The following is a 14,905-nucleotide window of genomic DNA, read 5'->3' as shown; positions in this document are numbered from 1 at the left end:
GGCAAATACTACCGAAGCAATCACCTGGTTTAAAAATATAGAAAACAAAGATAAATGTACGTTTATACAGTTTGACATCATAGACTTTTATCCCTTGATATCCGAAGAACTTTTTAACATCGCCCTAGAATTTTCCGAGGCATACACTGATATATCCTCGGAAAAAATCAACATCATTAAAAAATGTAGAAAATCAGTTCTAATAAATAACAATAACCAATGGATAAAAACTAAAATGAAAAATTCGTTTGATTTGGCGATGGGTGCCAGGGATTCGGCAGAGGCATCAGATCTTGTGGGATTATTCATTCTATATACCCTCACAAGCATATTTGATACTACAGATATCGGCCTATATAGAGATGACGGATTAGCTATAATAAAAAACTCCAACAAAGTCAAGGAGATAACTTTAAGAAAATCATACACGAGGAAATGAAAAAATTAGGCCTAAAAGCAGACGTATCAGCTAACATAAAAATAACAAACTTCCTGGACGTCACATTAAATTTAGATAAAAACATATATGAACCCTACTTAAAAGATATACGTAAACCCTAAGTCAATCACCCACCATCAATTATAAAACAGATTCCTAACTCGATCGTAAGTAGACTCAGTAATAACTCAAGCGATGAAAATGCATTTAACAGGTCAACCAATATCTACGAAACAGCCCTAAAAAATAGTGGATACAAAAATATCGATATAAAATATAAGCAACAAAACCCCAATAACTATAATAAAATTAAAAATCGAAGAAAAAGAACTATAATTTGGTATACGGCCCCATACAATCAAATGTTAAAAACAAAACTTGGCAAGAAATTTCTAGATCTTATTGAAAAACACTTTCCCGCAACCAACCCCTTACACAAAATCTTCAATAAAAATACCCTAAAGTTATCCTACAGTTGCTGCGAAAATTTAGAGATGATAATTAAAGCAAATAATAACAAAATATTAAATAAAACAATGTAAACAACAACAAAATAAATAATAAAAAAAGTAAACACCATGACAAAAATAAAACTAACACTAGCAGAAATAATAATAATAATAATAATAATAATAATAATAATAATAATAATAATAATAATAATAATAATAATAATAATAATAATAATAAACCAACCCCGGACAAGAACAACCATACTATAAATAAAAATACTAATAACGAACAAGATAAATGCAACTGTAGACACAGCACACTTTGCCCAGTTCAAAATAAATGTCTAACCAAAAGCGTAATTTATCAGGCAACAATATTTGCGAAAGAAAACCCGAATAACAAGAAATATTACGTAGGTATGACTTCCTTAGATTTCAAAACCCGATACTATGACCACAAAAGTACATTCAACAATAAAAAACACTGTATAAAAACAACACTAGCGAATAAATACTGGGAACTCAAAGAAAGCAGACATTCGCCGGTAGTCGAATGGAAAATAATAAGACAAGCTACCACGTGTAGGGACCTAGACGACCCATGTAGATTATGCCTTCATGAAAAATTTGCTATCCTGTACTTTAAAGAACCCCAACATCTACTTAACTGTAGAAGAGAAATAGAAAATAATTGTGTTCACAAGATAAAATTTACTCTAGGATAGCGATACAAAATAGTTTTAAAACTAACAAAAACAATAGAAAATAAGCAAATAAATAAATTAAATAAACATGAATATACATAAACGATCACACATATATGTATGTATGTATATATATGTGCATATATGTATGTACACATATATATATTTATATATAAACTAACAAAAACAAAAAAAAAAACACTAACCTAGTTTTAAAACAGATCCTTTGTCCGATAAAATGCATACCCATTGGCTGATAGGAAGGGCGCGGTGGATACTAGAAAGCTGATTGGCTAACTAAAATCTCAATGGAAGAGGAGCATATAAAAACGATAAACCACAGAATTCGCGCATAAGCCTGAAGAGTCCTAGAGTGGATGAAACGCGGAATATTCAGTGTAGCTTAATCGCCATATATATTTTATAAATTACTATATATATATATATATATATATATATATATATATATATATATATATATATATATATATATATATATATATATGTGCGTGTGTGTGTGTGTGAAATTTAAAATGGAGGTGGAGAGATCTAGAGACTCAACGTTCCACCCGTCTTATGCAGGCTTTCTCAAGAAGGAGGGTCACTGACGAAAGGGTTGAGTGTTAAGGGCTATATATGCTAATGGGGGAGGTCTTAATGCAAATTAAGCATTTATATACATATATATACAGTTTATGATAGTTGTAAAAAAATAAAACTATATAAAAGAAATTAAGAAGGGAGTATTAAGTTTTATCCTGTATCTAAATTAATTCATTGATAATGATTTTTGACAGGGGAAAATATGGAAGAACCTTTTTCTTTGCTTAATAGTATCAGTAGATTGTCAAATGAGAGCAGATTAAATTAAACGACGTGCTGGTTTATTTTGTATGTGTTTTTGAAGATAACTCAATAATCAATAAATTAATGAATCATTAAATAGTTTCTTTTTATGATAAATTGCCAAACCGAGCTGAAATCCAAATAACCGATAGTTGCCAAATCTGCAATTAAAGAATACAGAGCTGTCAATTTAAAGTCATGCCATGTGTGTTAGTCTCCACATTTTAGAGTTTTCCTTAATATTTCAGCCGTTTTCATTATTGTTATACGTTGTATCTTCTCAGCAACCCCTCTGATTCCAATTTCTCCCATTCTTTTTACGAAGTTTTCTTTTTTAGGATTGTTCCTAGTGCTCTTACTATTATTGGTATTATCTTGACTTTCTTCATCTTTCATATCCCTTTTAGCTCTCTGACCAGTTCTGCGCATTTGCTTCGCTTCTTTCTTTGATATGTGGGAATTGGAACTCCCAGGCTAATTCGATTGTCGCCCTTTAAATCTGATAACCGGAGAGCGACACAGCCACGTGACTTCCTGTTTCTTTCTTTTCTTTTCCTCTTTTCCGTTGAACCTTCGACCAGTCAACATGCAACGAAGAGTCGCTCCTGGTGGTGGCATCGGCTACCAACAGCGCTCCTGACTCAGCCTCTCGCAGCTATCAATGGCAAGTAACGAACTTTTATTCTCGACGAACTCTCATTCTTTCTATTTTTATTCTTAATATTTCTCATGTAAATAAATCTGATATGTTTTCGTCAACATTGTGCGACCTTTTGCTTTTCACTACTATTCATCAAGCATCACACATTGGGGACGGGGTCGTCAATAACACAAGCAGACAATCCTGTCACCTCTACAGATATTAGCTCTGTGGTCTGCTAGAACGGCGAAATCTACGATTTAGCAGAATTTTCCCTTCTTTTTAACTATTATGACATCCGGTCTTCTTGCTTGGGTTGAGTTTATCTGTTTGTACGTTCATGTCCCAAATGATTTTATGATTTCCGTTTTCTGTTGTCGATTTGTGCTTGTACCATTTGTCTGGGTGTTCAAGATACAGTTATTTGCGTAATTCCCATTGCATTACCTTCCCTACTTAATCGTATTTGTTCTGATATTGTTTTTAGGGCTAGTTTGCGGCATTCGCTTATTATTTGCGGTTTGTCGTTTCGTCTCTTTGTCCACAGAGTCTGCATATGCTGATTTTTGTGTTTTGTTGTTTTTTTCTTTGATATGGTTGGTTCTTATCGCGTTATCTTGTACGGCTGTTATTAGAGATTCAGTTTCTCCGTTTAGGTTTCCTGTTCGTGGCCATGTCCAAGTATTTTCGTTAGTCTCATCTTTTTTATCCTTATGAACCGTCCGTGTAGCTATTTATGTTCCCATTTTTCTTTTCTTGTCTTATTGTTGTCTTTCTTGTTCATTTTTTTCAGTGTCTTTCGCTGTGGTATATCTGTGTTCTGTATTATATATTTTTCTAATTATTTTTTTCGTGTCATTCACAGTCTTCTATGCAAACCAGCCCTTTCCTTCCGTCTTTCCTTTTCACATAGATTCGATCAATATCATCGTTTGAGCATTGTGCATGATCATAAGTTTCCTGGTCTTCTGGTTAAGATGCCTCAGTTCTTATTTGGCCCAACTATTTAAACGGCCCAGAGTATCTACTAGTGTGTTTACACCGTTATTAAGTTTCTACGATATAGTTTAGTATCTAGGAGTTTTCTTGTTCTTCTGATATATTCCTTTCCAATTTTCTCTTTCATTTTTGTTGTATTGATGGTGTCTGCTTCCAGAACTCCCACATATTTGTAGCTGTCATATTCACCTAGTTCCCCGCTTGTTTGGGAAATTTCATTGTTGTCTTCAGTTTTCCCCTTCTTATAACTAGCAGTGCGCATTTTTGCGCATCGAATTCTATTCGAATATCCTGGCTGAAGATCCTGATAATGCTTATTAGTGTCTCTAGTTCCTTTTTGGTTTTTACAAAGCGTTTCAGATCGTCCATGTACATCAGGTTGTTCATTCTTTAATCTGTGTTAGTGAACTTGAATTCGATTTGGCATGTTCTTAATCAAGGTTCATCATGATGAACAGTGAAGGTGATAGAGAATCTCCTTGGAAGATACTTCTTTGTATTTTAATCTTTGTTATGTATTGTACAGCAGCTGCCAGTCAAGTCCTCGTGTTTTCATTGCATTTCCAATCAAATCGATAATCTTCATTGGTATTTTATACATTTTCAAACATTCTATAATCCATGCTTGAGGGATCATGTTTTACACTTTCTTGCAATCAATCCATGCTTTTGATATATTCTTTTTTCTAATGTTTACGTCTTTCGGGATTTTTTGATCTATGTATAATAGATCTTGTTTTTTTTTCTTTTCAGCATCTTTTTTGTTTCTTGGGAAATAATTTACGATTAAGGAAATGGTAAATTTGTTCTTTTAGTATTGGCTCACATGGAGCTTTCACACAAGTTATCAAAGATCTGATTGGAAACCTGTGGTGTTCTCTGGAAGCTAAGTGACATTATTATTATTATTATTATTATTATTATTATTATTATTATTATTATTATTATTATTATTATTATTATTATTATTAATGTGTTATTGTTGCTACTGTTGTTGTTGTTGTTGTTGCTGATATTATTATTATTATGTTGTTGTTGTTGTTATTGTTGATATTGTTGTTGTTGATATTTTTTCAGGGAGACGTTTAAACGAAATCAGAATTATTATTTTTTTGTAGTTGTTGATATTATTATTATTATTATTATTATTATTATTATTATTATTATTATTATTATTATTATTATTATTATTGTTGTTATTATTATTATTATTGTTATTGAGTTGTTGATATTATTATTGATATCATTATTGATATTATTATGAATATTATTATTATTTTTATTATTTTTATTGATATTATTATTATTATTATTATTATTATTATTATTATTGTTGTTATTGAGTTGTTGATATTATTATTACTATTATCATTATTATTTTTATTATTATTGTTGTTGTTGTTGTTGAGTTATTGATATTATTATTGAGTTGTTGTTGGTAATAATAATAATAATAATAATAATAATAATAATAATAATAATAATTGTTGCTGTTGTTATGGGACTATTATTATTATTATTATTATTATTATTATTATTATTATTATTATTATCAAAATCAATTCAGTATTAAATTTAATTCAATCTTTCTTCTTTATTTTCTATGTAGCGCGGTCGCGGTGATGTAACTCAAATTTGTCAGTATTAGCTCCGCCCATATATCTGCCACGTGACGGGCTAACGTTTCTCGTGTGTTTCGCCCTGCCCATTCATATTGTAGACTCCACCCATGTAGAAACCAGACAGCTCGCTATGTAGCAATAAAAAAGAAGAAAAAAGAAATATACACGATATATGTAATTCAACAAAATCAAATATAAATACGCCTGTGCTCGCTCGCACGCGCGAGCGCGCGCGCACACACACACACACACACACACACGCACACACACACACACACACACACACAATTTTTTTCGTTTTATAAATCCAACATTGTTTTTCTTTTCAAAAGTCGGGATATATATTTATATATTTTTTTTATTCAAGCTCACCCGGGCATCCCTCGCTGAATATCTATCTATCTATCTATCTATCTATCTATCTATCTATCTATCTGCGAAAATAATCGAACGGCCATCACTGTAAATTTCTACATGCTGACCCCCCCCCCTCCAACTTTTTTTGAGTTATTTTATTAAAACTTCATGTCTGGTATAAAAACGCCAACTTTCTCAATGAACTTTGGCCTGGATTCAGTGACGGATCTCTGCTTCTATTGCCGTCCATTAGAGGTTGACTTCTTAGAATCTCACACCGTCAATATCAAGTCATCGATACATGAGTTCAGTCATCTTAACAATGCAATTTGCCATCCCATCTGATCAATTTGGGCGAAATAAAATTTAAATTACTTTTGGAACGCACCTCGTAAATAAATCTCCGCGAAGACTTCTTGAATCAGCATTCATTATATATATATATATATATATATATATATATATATATATATATATATATATATAACCTTAAATCTTGAAAATTCTACCTTTGAACCATACCATAAACCTAACCAATCACTTCTATATGTCCACAATCAATCAAACCACCCTAAATCAATATTAAAATCAATAGTTCCCAATATCGATCTAAGAATTTCTAGACTGTCTTCTACTAAATCAATATTTACCAAAAATGAAAAATACTATAATGAAGCCCTTAAAAACTCTGGATATAATTCACAAATTAAATTCAGAAATGAAAATGATAGAAACATAAACTGCATTAAAAATAAACCTATTAAGAGCGTAATAACATATAATATGGCAATGTCTTCCCGTATACGAGTTAAGAAAAATAACCAAGAGACAAAAAAAGATAAAACCAAACTACAAATATTAGATAATAATACAAATAAACAGCAAACTAAAACCCGCAAACGTAAGAATAGACACAAGGAGATCCTATGGTTCAACCCCCCGTATTCCAAAAACCTAGAAACAAACATAGCTAGAGAATTTTTTAAAATATTAGATAAGAACTTTAAAGCCCCCCATAGATATAATAAAATTTTCAATAAGAACACAATTAAAGTCTCTTACTCTACTATGCCTAACCTTCATCAGAAAATAATTAGCTCTAATAATAAGAAAATTAATAAACTACAAAATACAACTATACAAAATACATCGGACTGTAACTGTAGAAGAAAAAATAAATGTCCCCTACAAGGCTCATGTAAAATTAAAAATGTTATCTATAGCTGCACAGTATCAAAAACTCCAAATATACAAGAACCTATCAACAGCCATAACTCAACTACCAGATTAAATAATAACACCAACTTAAATCAATCTACCGATCAATTACTAATCAACCCACCACATTATAATCCAACAATAGACCAACGGAAAATAATCATAATAATCAAGAGGTAATATATATTGGTTCCACATCTGGCCCAATAAAACATAGAATTTCAACGCACAAACATTCTTTTAAAAATAACTCTCTATCAAACCAAACTACTCTATCCAACTATATTTGGCAACTAAAAAATAGCAATATTTCTTTCAACTTAAAATGGCAAATAATTGAGACTTGCAAATCATATAAACCAGGAGATAAATTTTGTACACTATTTACAAAAGAAACCCTAAAAATTTTAAAATATGAAGATATAAAAAGCACAACCAAACTAGTAAATTCAAGACACGAGCTTCTAACATGTAATCATAAACGTTGGTTTAAATTTAATAAATATAAACCACCTTAAATCATTAAAAATTACTCATTAGTAAAAATAGATTACAATTTTTTTTTTAATAAATTAAGTTAGACTATTTACCGCCCTTAGACCCGTAAATCAAATAATAAATAAAGCCAATAACACATGACAATTATCTTCCCTCAAAACTTGCAAAATAAATATTCTCTCTATATATATTAACTGTAGCGTATTTAAATCAAAATACGCTAACGGAAACAATTTACTGCACGAGCGTCGCCCTTATAAAATTCATCATTCAATAAAATAAAAAGCTATAGCAAACATCTAAATGACTACTTTAAACACAGTTCCTGATTTCAAAAAAAGAAAAACTAAAAGGTAACTATCTCTATATATTTTTAAATCAAATTTATTATGTAAATTCAAAAAATATATATTTTTTCTACTCATTTCTATCTCTAACCTATATTAATTTTCTTATAAATTTTAAATCCAAACCTTTTATTTCAATTTTTCAGATTCATCTGCCTTAGTTTTAATGCTAGGTTTATTTTTGGTGTCTGTTAAATTCAATAGAAATCCTCCTAAATTTGCTGATGAGGAGACCGTGCTTACCAAAAAAACTATGTATAATTGTTCTACGTGACTTCATGTATACCACAAATAAAAAGCACGGATTTCCGAAACGATCGTACAGATAATTGACTTTGTTGTTGTTCCTTATTATGAAACTGATTTTTAATTTAATTAAAATTTGATTTTTAAATTAAAAATTTTTTTTTTAAATTTTTAAATTATAAATCACATTACTTAATATATATATATATATATATATATATATATATATATATATTATTATTATTATTATTATTATTATTATTATTATTATTATTATTATTATTATTTGGGGTAAACAGTTACATATGGTCGCTACAAATAGCCATCTTTTTCAGTCAAAGAGACTTCATCAGGCGACCTGGAACCTCTCGACGCCATAAAGAATAATAAAAAACCAAAATGAAATATATATATATATATATTTCATTTTGGTTTTTCATTTTGGTTATATATATATATATATATATATATATATATATATATATATATATATATATATATATATATATATATATATAATATGTTATAAGGATTCACGCTGAAGAATCCTAGAGTGGACGAAATGCGGAATATTTTGTGTAGCTTAATCGCCATACATATTTATTACTTACTACCTAGCTCTACCTACGTATTGAGCACTGTTGAAGTAAATACTTAAAGTTTACGCATAAATTTATACTTTCGTATATTAATTTATGTGAGTAAATGAAGTAGTTACACACACACACACACGCATATATAGTCATCTACATATAAATATATATGCACATATATATACACACTCGTATATATACATACGCAGATATATATGCACATATATATACACACATATATACATATATATATATATATACTCACATATGTATGCACAAACACACACATATATATGGGAATGACAACTACACTATTCACTATGACTACATAATCCCTACTGCTACATATCTTGAAAACGCAGCTGTTAAACCAGATATAGTGATTTGGGACAGAGCAAACAGAAAAGCGACCGTAATAGAGGTCAGTGTACCCAATGATACAGGGCTTAACAGAGTTGAGAGGGAAAAGATAACAAAGTATCAAGGACTTATGTATGATATGAAACGAAATTGGAAATTAAAAGACGTTTCAATTATACCAGTCATCATAGGAGCAACTGGGCTTATGAAAAAGAACTTTAAAAAGTACATAGCAAGCATACCCGGTGAACCAAGTGCAAGTGAAATACAAACGATTGCACTGAAAGGGACGGCTAGAATCCTGAAAAGATCTCTTGGTTGGTCTCACTAAAATAGGGGTAAATGTCAGACATCTGGTTGGATGTCCCATCCCCTAGAAGAAAAAGTTTAAGAAAAATGAAAAAAAAGAGATACGTATGTATATAGATGAAGAGAGAGAGAGAGAGAGAGAGAGAGAGAGAGAGAGAAAAAGAGAGAGATAGTTTGTGTGTGTGTGTATGAGTGAGAGAGAGAGAGAGAGAGAGAGAGAGAGAGAGAGAGAGAGAGAGAGATTACCAACTTATTGTCCATGTGCCAAAAACGGATTTTGCAGAAACTTAAAAAAAATTCAGCTAAAATAAACGACCGAAAAACAAACAAACAAACAAAAACAAAACAAAAAAGAAAAAACAAAAACACAAAAAAGTGCGCTTTTATTTAAATAAATGTTTATTATGAATTTAAAACGTCAAATGCTTCAGTTTTTGTTTCGTGTATAATCCTCCTCCCCGTAGTGTCTTCCCTCCCAGTGAAATTTAAAAACAATTTTTTTTTTATTACATTTTCACCCCAAACAAGGCACATTGCCACTTTGGTGTGTGTGTGTGTGGGGGGGGGGGCTACTATCAGTGGCAACAACTACTGGGGTACTATGTAGGGATTTGGGTAGCAAGATGTTGGTTCACCTTGCACTTGAACTTCTGCACCTCAGTACAGTTGGGGAAGCAGGGACCTGGAATAGAATTCCAAAGTCTAGCGGTTCTGGGGAATAAACTACTGGAGTAAAAAGATCTTTTACATGTAGGGATCTCTACAGTGTAGGCTGGGATTTAGCAGCCTGTCGGGTCTGTCGATGGTGTTCACGCCGTGGAGGCACAAGTGCTTGCAGTTCGTCAGAGCATTCACCATTTTGTCTTCATTGATTTGATGTTCCAAAACAAATTTTATATAATTGGAAAGCGAATTGAATGAAGGAATGTATAACAATAAATTAAAATAAATCATCGATTAAATAATAAAACCCACAGAAATTTAACGACAAAATATTTTCCGTAATCGTGAATTTATTTATTAAAAAAAATGTTATTTTTATTGCACGTTTTTATTTTATTTTAGAGAATTTCTGTTATTATTTGCCATAAATTAGACGCAAGGGGGGATACTATTTGGGACCATGTCTAATAGGTGACTATGTAAGAAGACGAGCAAGATGCTTGTTTACATTACGTTTAATCTTCTGCATGTTAGTACAGTCAGGGGAGCAGGGAGGAAATTCCAAGTTCGAGAAAATAAACTATTGGAGTAGAGAAGCAGGAAATAGGAAACGTTTTCAGCCTCCGTCCCATCGATGAAATGTTTCATCTCTCTGCCTGTTCCACAAGTGCTTTAATGATGAATGCTCTGACGAATTACAAGCACTTGTACCCCCTCGACGTAAATAACCCCGACAAACCCGACAAGCAGCAAAATCCCACCCCTAAATAGTAGAGATCTCTAGGTATAAGAAAGCCTTCTACTCCAATAGTTTCTTCCCCAGAACTGTTGGACTTTGGAACTCTCTTCCGGGATTCTGCTTTCCCAACTGTACTGGCATGCAGAAGTTCAAGTGTAATATGAACAAACATCTTGCTACTCATCTCCCTTCATAATGCCTCTACATCTTTTGTCTCCGATAGTAACCCCTACTTCAAAGTGGCACTGTTCCTTGTTTGGGTTGAAAAAAGCAAAAAGTAAAAGAAATATATATATATATATATATATATATATATATATATATATATATATATATATATATATATATATATATATACAATGGAGGAATATCTTAGAGACTAATACTCATAAGACACCGATTAAGCAAAATTTCTTGAATTTCAATTTTTTCTAAAGATCCATAAATTTAGTCTTAAATTTTAAACATTTTCTAGAATCAAAATTATGTAATAAATTCTGATCAAAATTGAAATAAAGATTCTAGACATAAGGTTTAGCATCATAATATCTTGGTTTGAATTGTGGTATACGTATAGTAATGTATATATTAGTGGGGCTGGCAAGGCCACAGGAGAGATAACCGCAGCAGCAAAACTGAAGCTGGCCTGCCAGGACACTATATACAAATATAGGCAAATTTGGGCATATTTTATTGGTTTGAACATATAGGTTCATTTTTTTTTGCCAATTTTCATAAAAATTATACCATAGACTAATATCATGACCTTCAAAACCCTTCAAATGTTCGTGTAGTTTCGTCCCATAGAACCAAAGCTATGAGCATTTCAATATTCAAGTTGGCTACCAGTATAGGTATCTCCATATATAGGTATACAACCATTTTTTTTTTTTAGTAATTTTATAAGTTGCAAATCTCAGTGATTATTGATCAAAATTTAACAAATGAAGGCGCATTTAAAAGCTAATGACCTGAAATATGCAGTGGGTTTTGTGATATTTGCCCTTAAGGTCTCACATTAAGGGGATCATCCATCATCCAGAGCCTACTTTTTGGCACTTTTTTACAGCCATAAAATGTTTCAATCTTAGTCATTTCTTTTCCTGGTTTTGCATATGAATTACAAAATATCCGATATTTCCCCAAAACCTCTGGCCTTGATGGAAGAGAGACTAAAATTTGTTGTTATGATTTCAAATGATCTGAAATAACAGTAAGACTAGACTTCTTTTGGGAATAGGGTACGATTATTAATATCTCTAGTATCAAATAATACCGTAATGTAAAATACCAGGTTGGGAAACTGGCGCGGTCAATCCTTCTCTCGAGGGTAGACGGGTCTCTCTAAAACCGTAATAGGCAACCCATCTAGTGATGGTATCACGATAAAAAAAAAAAATACTCCCGAGAGCCCTGGCGAAGCATCAGGTATACTCCTACCGACAAGATTTTAACTATATTACTCGTGTAGTGAATTCAATCTCGTCTGCGGTCGCATGTTACGTTGTTTTTCAAATAATCCTTATACACTTTTAAATTTACTTTATGTATGAAAACCAAAGAGGGGAGATATAACATATGAGAAATATTTAGAATCTCCCCTTGCTGTTATTCCAGATCATTTGAAACCATAGCAAGTTTTAGTCTCAACTCAATCAAGGCCAGAGGTTTTTTTTTTGGGGGGGGGAGGGGGGAATTAATTAATAAAAATATTATACTCTGCTCTTTTTATTGAGCACTCTTAATAACCTCGTTTTAATTCATGGGTTTGATCTGCTGAATACCTTTAACTTGGTATGTGTGTGTATGCATATATATATATATATATATATATATAGATAGATAGATAGATAGATAGATTTGTATATATATATATATATATATATATATATAGATGGATAGATTTGTGTGTGCGTATATATATATATATATATATATATATATATATGCCGAGATAAGTGGAGAGCACATACAGCGCCTAGAATTCCCAAATGGTCACCCATCTGGTACTAACCAGGCTCAACGTTGCTTAACTTCGGTGATCTGACGAGAACCGGTGTATCAACGCGCGATTATATTATATATATATTCAAGAAGCACGTTTGATTGAACACGTCAGTTATTCTGTTTGCCGTGTTCAATCAAACATGCTTGAATAATGACTTGCTGCCACTATATATATATATATATATATATATATATATATATATATATATATATATATATATATATATATATCCCTGGATTAAGGGAAATTAAAATAACCCCTTCTATATATTCCTTTGTCAAGCTATAAATTCTTGAATCGAATATATGTCTCTATATGTTGTTTTTTCAGAATTTAAAATTGAACCACGAAACTTATATATTGCTCTATTCTTAAATATTGAGCTTTTCCTTTTTGGCTAGGATCTCCTTGAAAGTATTACTTCAAGTAATATCTATCAGGATTTTTCATCTGAATTCTATCAGTGTCTTATCTCGCTTATATATATATATATATATATATATATATATATATATATATATATATATATATATATATATATATATAAGGCTTTTTGTCCTTGATAAGCGAAGACTCTCTCTCTCTCTCTCTCTCTCTCTCTCTATATATATATATATATATATATATATATATATATATATATATATATATATAAAGGAGATTAGAATAATAGTCTAAAGAGCTAAGTGTATTTTAATGTAATAGTGAAATTACTAGTTTAATTAAAATACAGGAAATGCTCGTTGTAATTTAGATATATAATAAGCTCGATAGTTAAATGTCCTAGAGCTAATTCAATATTAAGTAATGTGATCTATAATTTAAAAGTTTAAAAAAATTTTTAAATTTAAAAATCAAAATTTAATTAAATTATAAATCAGTTTCATAAGAAGGAACAACAACAAAGTCAATTATCTGTACGATCGTTTCGGAAATCCGTGCTTTTTATTTGTGGTATACATGAAGTCACGTAGAACAATTATACATAGTTTTTTTTGGTAAGCACGGTCTCCTCATCAGCAAATTTAGGAGGATTTCTATTGAATTGAAAAGACACCAAAAATAAACCTAGCATTAACAGTAAGGCAGATGAATCTGAAAAATTGAAGTAAAAGGTTTGGATTTAAAATTTATAAGAAAATTAATAAGAAAATTGGTATAGATAGAAATGAGTAGAAAAAATATATATATTTTGAATTTACATAATAAATTTTATTTAAAAATATATAGATATATAATTACCTTTTGGTTTTTCTTTGTTTGAAATCAGGAACTGTATTTAAAGAAGTCATTTAGATGTTTGCTATAGCTTTTTATTTTATTGAATGATGAATTTTAAAAAGGGCGACGCTCGTGCAGTAAATTGTTTCCGTTAGCGTATTTTGATTTAGAGACGCTACAGTTAATATCTATAGAGAGAGAATTTTTTTTTTTTTTTTTTTGCAAGTTTTTAAGGGGAGATAATTGTCATGACTTTATTTATTATTTGATTTACGAGTCTAAGGGCGGTAATTGGTTTAACTTAATTTATTAGAAAAAAAAAAAAGAATCTATTTTTACTAATGAGTAATTTTTAATGATTTAAGGTGGTTTATATTTATTAAATTTAAACCAACGTTTATGATTACACGATAGAATCTCGTGTCTTGAATTTACTAGTTTGGTTGTGCTTTTTATATCTTCATATTTTAAAATTTTTAGGGTTTCTTTTGTACATAATGTACAAAATTTATCTCCTGGTTTATATGATTTGCAAGTCTCAATTATTTGCCATTTTAAGTTGAAAGAAATATTGCTATTTTTTAGTTGCCAAATATAGTTGGATAGAGTAGTTTGGTTTGATAGAGAGTTATTTTTAAAAGAAT

General features: G+C 30.6%; 1 pseudogene; it reads right to left on the bottom strand.

The window, feature by feature from the left end:
- Window positions 1-12,998: 12,998 nt before the first annotated feature.
- On the bottom strand, window positions 12,999-13,117 carry LOC145260162 (5S ribosomal RNA; annotated as a pseudogene).
- Between the last annotated feature and the right edge of the window lie 1,788 nt (window positions 13,118-14,905).

Source organism: Euprymna scolopes, chromosome 35, assembly GCF_053919585.1.
Source record: "Euprymna scolopes isolate OS-2025 chromosome 35, ASM5391958v1, whole genome shotgun sequence".
Lineage (NCBI taxonomy): Eukaryota > Metazoa > Mollusca > Cephalopoda > Sepiida > Sepiolidae > Euprymna > Euprymna scolopes.
Note: the sequence above shows the minus strand (reverse complement) of the source record. Positions and strands in the feature narration are given on the sequence as shown.